Here is a 6,840-nt window from a genome sequence, read left to right on the forward strand (position 1 = left end):
GGCCTGAGATTTTCACTGATCAGACTCATACTTTCGCGTTTTTCACATACTTGTTGAACAGATCCCGGGTTTTTTCTGGTTTGGATCACGTAGTAGTGTGGTACCACACTAAAACAGTCCATTAAACCTGGTTGCGAACAATATCTTAGAGGATAGCGCATGTTAGGTCTGGATTAGGTCTAGGATTTGCCCTCATCAGGCTCATTCTTTCGCATATTTCTCAAACTTGATGGCTAGATCCTGGGCTTTTTCTGGATTGTATCACGTAGTGATGTGGTACCACACTGAAACATTCAATTAAACCTGGTTTTGATAAATATTTTAGAGGATAACGCATGTTAGGTCTGGGATAGGGCTGGGATTTGCCCTCATCAGGCTCAGACTTTCGCGTTTTTCACATACTTGTTGAACAGATCCTTGGTTTTTTCTGGGTTGGATCACGTAGTAGTGTGATGCCACACTGAAAGAGTCGATTAAACCAGGTTTCGATCAATATTTTTGCGGATAACGCATGTTAGGTCTAAGTTAGGCATGGGATTTTCACTCATCAGGCTCATACTTTCGCATTCTTCACATACTTGTTGAACGGATCCTGGGTTTTTTCTGGTTTGGATCACGAAGTAATGTGGGACCACACAGGATCAGTCAATTAAACCTGGTTTCGATCAATATTTTAGAGAATAATTCATGTTAGGTCTAGGTTAGGTCTGGTATTTGCCCTCATCAGGCTCATTCTTTCGCATATTTCTCAAACTTGATGGCTAGTTCCTGGGCTGTTTCTGGATTGTATCACGTAGTAATGTGGTACCACGCTGAAACAGCCAATTAAACCTGGTTTCCATCAATACTTTAGAGGATAACGCATGTTAGGTCTAGGATAGGTCTGGGATTTGCTGTCATCAGGCTCATTCTTTCGCATATTTCTTATGCTTGATGGCTAGATCCTGGGCTTTGTCTAGATTGCATCACGTAGTAATGTAGTACCACACTGAAACAGTCGATGAAACCAGGTTTCCATCAATATTTTAGAGGACAACGCAAGTTAGGTCTAGGTAAGGCCTGAGATTTTCACTGATCAGACTCATACTTTCGCATTCTTCACATACTTGTTGAACGGATCCTGGGTTTTTTCTGGTTTGGATCACGTAGTAATGTGGTACCACGCTGAAACAGTCGATTAAGGCTGGTTTCGATCAATATTTTAGAGGATAACGCAAGTTAAGTCTGGGATAGGTCTGGGATTTGACCTCATCAAACTCATACTTTCGCGTTTTTCACATACTTGTTGAACAGATCCCGGGTTTTTTCTGGTTTGGATCACGTAGTAGTGTGGTACCACATTGAAACAGTCCATTAAACCTGGTTGCGAACAATATCTTAGAGAATAGCGCATGTTAGGTCTGGATTAGGTCTAGGATTTGCCCTCATCAGGCTCATTCTTTCGCATATTTCTCAAACTTGATGGCTAGATCCTGGGCTTTTTCTGGATTGTATCACGTAGTAATGTGGTACCACACTGAAACATTCAATTAAACCTGGTCTTGATAAATATTTTAGAGGATAACGCATGTTAGGTTTGGGTTAGGTCTAGGATTTGCCCTCATCAGGCTCATACTTTCGCATATTTCTCATACTTCAAGGCTAGATCCTGTGCTGTTTCTGGATTGTATCACATAGTAATGTGGTACCACACTGAAACAGTCGACTAAACCAGGTTTCGATCAATACTTTTGAGGATAACGCATGTTATGTCTGGGTTAGGTCTAGGATTTGCTCTCGTCAGGCTGATACTTTCGCATATTTCTCATACTTCATGGCTAGATCCTGGGCTATTTCTGGATTGGATCACGTAGTAATGTGGTACCACACTGAAACATTCAATTAAACCTGGTCTTGATAAATATTTTAGAGGATAACGCATGTTAGGTTTGGGTTAGGTCTAGGAGTTGCCCTCATCAGGCTCATACTTTCGCATATTTCTCATACTTCATGGCTAGATCCCGGGCTGTTCCTGGATTGTATCACGTAGTAATGTGGTACCACGCTGAAACAGTCAATTAAACCTGGTTTCGATCAATATTTTAGAGAATAATTCATGTTAGGTCTAGGTTAGGTCTGGGATTTGCTCTTATCAGGCTCATTCTTTCGCATATTTCTCATACTTGATGGCTAGATCCTGGGCTTTTTCTGGATTGGATCACGTAGTAATGTGGGACCACACTGAGACAATCAATTAAACCTGGTCTTGATAAATATTTTAGAGGATATCGCATGTTAGGTCTGGGTTAGGTATAGGATTTGCCCTCGTCGGGCTCATACTTTCGCATATTTCTCATACTTCAAGGCTAGATCCTGGGCTTTATCTGGATTGTATAACGTAGTAATGAAGTACAACACTGAAACAGTCAATTAAACCTGGTTTCCATCAATATTTTAGAGGATAACGCAAGCTAGGTCTGGGAGAGGCCTGGGATTTGACCTCGTCAGACTCATACTTTCGCACCCTTCACATACTCGTTGAACAGATACTGGGTTATTTTCTTGTTTGGATCACATAGTAATGTGGTACCACACTGAAACTGTCGATTAAACCAGGTTTCGATCAATATTTTAGAGAATAATTCATGTTAGGTCTAGGTTAGGTCTGGGATTTACTCTCATCAGGCTCATTCTTTCGCATATTACTCATACTTGATGGCTAGATCCTGGGCTTTTTCTGGATTGGATCACGTAGTAATGTGGGACCACACTGAGACAATCAATTAAACCTGGTCTTGATAAATATTTTAGAGGATAACGCATGTTAGGTCTGGGTTAGGTATAGGATTTGCCCTCGTCGGGCTCATACTTTCGCATATTTCTCATACTTCAAGGCTAGATCCTGGGCTGTTTCTGGATTGTATCACATAGTAATGTGGTACCACACTGAAACAGTCGATTAAACCATGTTTCGATCAATATTTTAGAGGATAATGCAAGTTGGGTCTGGGATAGGTCTGGGATTTGACCTCATCAGACTCATACTTTCACACACTTCACATACTCGTTGTACAGATCCTGGGTTATTTTCTGGTTTGGATCACATAGTAATGTGGTACCACACTGAAACAGTCGATTAAACCAGGTTTCGATCAATATTTTAGAGGATAACCCAAGTTAGGTCTGGGATAGGTCTGGGATTTGACCTCATCAGACTCATTCTTTCGCATTCTTCACATACTTGTTGAACGGATCCTGGGTTTTTTCTGGTTTGGATCACGTAGTAATGTGGTACCACACTGAAACAATCAATTAAACATGGTCTTGATAAATATTTTAGAGGATAGCGCATGTTAGGTCTAGGTTAGGCCTGGGATTTTCACTCATCAGACTCATACTTTCGCATTCTCCACATACTTGTTGAACAGATCCTGGGTTTTTTTTGGTTTGGACTACGTAGTAATGTGGTACCACACTGAAACAGTCGATTAAACCTAGTTTCGATCAATATTTTAGAGGATAACGCAAGTTAGGTCTGGGATAGGTCTGGAATTTGACCTCATCAGACTCATACTTTCGCATTCTTCACATACTTGTTGAACGGATCCTGGGTTTTTTCTGGTTTGGATCACGAAGTAATGTGGGACCACACTGAAACAGTCAATTAAACCTGGTTTCGATCAATATTTTAGAGAATAATTCATGTTAGGTCTAGGTTAGGTCTGGGATTTGCTCTCATCAGGCTCATTCTTTCGCATATTTCTCATACTTGATGGCTAGATCCTGGGCTTTTTCTGGATTGCATCACGTAGTAATGAAGTACAGCACTGAAACAGTCAATTAAACCTGGTTTCCATCAATATCTTAGAGGACAACGCAAGTTAGGTCTGGGATATGTCTGGGATTTTCCCTCATCAGGCTCATACTTTCGCGTTTTTCACATACTTGTTGAACAGATCCTGGGTTTTTTCTGGTTTGGATCACGTAGTAGTGTGGTACCACACTGAAGCAGTCCATTAAACCTGGTTTGGATCAATATTTTAGAGGGTAACGCATGTTAGGTCTAGGTTAGGTCTGGGATTTTCACTCATCAGACTCATACTTTCGCATTCTTCACATACTTGTTGAACGGATCCTGGGTTTTTTCTGGTTTGATCACGTAGTAATGTGGTACCACACTGAAACAGTCGATTAAACCTGGTTTCGATGAATATTTTAGAGGATAACGCAAGTTAGGTCTGGGATAGGTCTGGGATTTGACCTCATCAGACTCATAGTTTCGCACACTTCACATACTCCTTGAACAGATCCTGGGTTATTTTCTGGTTTGGATCACATAGTAATGTGGTACCACACTGAAACAGTCGATTAAACCAGGTTTCGATCAATATTTTAGAGGATAACGCATGTTAGGTCTAGGTTAGGTCTGGGATTTTCACTCATCTGGCTCATACTTTCGCATTCTTCACATACTTGTTGAACGGATCCTGGGTTTTTTCTGGTTTGGATCACGAAGTAACGTGGGACCACACTGAAACAGTCAATAAAACCTGGTTTCCATCAATATCTTAGAGGACAACGCAAGTTAGGTCTGGGATATGTCTGGGATTTGCCCTCATCAGGCTCATACTTTCGCGTTTTTCACATACTTGTTGAACAGATCCTGGGTTTTTTCTGGTTTGGATCACGTAGTAATGTGGTACCACACTGAAACAGTCCATTAAACCTGGTTTCGATGAATATTTTAGAGGATAACGCATGTTAGGTCTAGGTTAGGCCTGGGATTTTCACTCATCAGGCTCATACTTTCGCATTCTTCACGTACTTGTTGAACGGATCCTGGGCTGTTTCTGGATTGTATCACGTAGTAATGTGGTACCACGCTGAGACAGGCAATTAAACCTGGTTTCGATCAATATTTTAGAGGATAACGCAAGTTAGGTCTGGGATAGGTCTAGGATTTGCCCTCATCAGGCTCTTACTTTCGCATATTTCTCATACTTCATGGCTAGATCCTGGGCTATTTCTGGATTGGATCACGTAGTAAAGTGGTACCACACTGAAACATTCAATGAAACCTGGTCTGGATAAATATTTTAGAGGATAACGCATCTTAGGTCTGGGTTAGGTCTAAGATTTGCCCTCATCAGGCTCACAGTTGCGCGTTTTTCACATTCTTGTTGAACAGATCCTAGGTTTTGTCTGGTTTGGATCACGAAGTAGTGTGGTACCACACTGAAACAGTCCATTAAACCTGGTTTCGCTCAATATTTTAGAGGATAACGCATGTTAGGCCTAGGTTAGGTCTGGGATTTGCTCTCATCAGGCTCATTCTTTCGCATATTTCTCATACTTGATGGCTAGATCCTGGGCTTTTTCTGGATTGCATCACGTAGTAATGTAGTACTACACTGAAGCAGTCAGTGAAACCTGGTTTCCATCACTATTTTAGAGGACAACGCAAGTTAGGTCTAGGTTAGGCCTGAGATTTTCACTGATCAGACTCATACTTTCGCATTCTTCACATACTTGTTGAACGGATCCTGGGTTTTTCCTGGTTTGGATCACGTAGTAATGTGGTACCACACTGAAACAGTCGATTAAACCTGGTTTCGATCAATGTTTTAGAGAATAATTCATGTTAGATCTATGTTAGGTCTGGGATTTGCTCTCATCAGGCTCATTCTTTCGCATGTTTCTCATACTTGATGGCTAGATCCTGGGCTTTTTCTGGATTGCATCACGTAGTAATGAAGTGCAACACTGAAACAGTCAATTAAACCTGGTTTCCATCAATATCTGAGAGGACAACGCAAGTTAGGTCTGGGATATGTCTGGGATTTGCCCTCATCAGGCACATACTTTCGCATATTTCTCATACTTCATGGCTAGATCCTGGGCTATTTCTGGATTGGATCACGTAGTAAAGTGGTACCACACTGAAACATTCAATGAAACCTGGTCTGGATAAATATTTTAGAGGATAACGCATCTTAGGTCTGGGTTAGGTCTAAGATTTGCCCTCATCAGGCTCACAGTTTCGCGTTTTTCACATTCTTGTTGAACAGATCCTGGGTTTTGTCTGGTTTGGTTCACGAAGTAGTGTGATACCACACTGAAACAGTCGATTAAACCTGGTTTCGATGAATATTTTAGAGGATAACGCATGTTAGGTCTAGGTTAGGCCTGGGATTTTCACTCATCAGGCTCATACTTTCGCATTCTTCACATACTTGTTGAACGGATCCTGGGTTTTTTCTGGTTTGGATCACGACGTAACGTGGGACCACACTGAAACAGTCAATTAAACCTGGTTTCGATCAATATTTTAGAGAATAATTCATGTTAGGTCTGGGTTAGGTCTAGGATTTGCCCTCATCAGGCTCATACTTTCGCGTTTTTCACATACTTGATGGCTAGATCCTGGGCTGTTTCTACATTGTATCACGTAGTAATGTGGTACCACGCTGAAACAGTCAATTAAACCTGGTTTCGATCAATATTTTAGAGGATAACGCAAGTTAGGTCTGGGATAGGTCTGGGATTCGCCATCATCAGACTCATACTTTCGCGTTTTTCACATTCTTGTTGAACAGATCCTGTGCTTTTTCTGGATTCCATCACGTAGTAATGAAGTACAACACTGAAACAGTCAAATAAACCTGGTTTCCATCAATATTTTAGAGGACCACACATGTTATGTCTAGGTTAGGCCTGGGATTTGCTCTCATCAGGGTCATACTTTCGCAGTTTTAACATACATGTTGACCTGATCGAGGGTTTTTTCAGCTTTGGATCACGTAGTAAAGTGGTACCACACTGAAACAGTCCATTAAACCTGGTTTGGATCAATATTTTTGA

This window comes from Colletes latitarsis, unplaced genomic scaffold (assembly GCF_051014445.1).
Source record: "Colletes latitarsis isolate SP2378_abdomen unplaced genomic scaffold, iyColLati1 scaffold0007, whole genome shotgun sequence".
In the NCBI taxonomy this organism is placed as follows: Eukaryota; Metazoa; Arthropoda; class Insecta; order Hymenoptera; family Colletidae; genus Colletes; species Colletes latitarsis.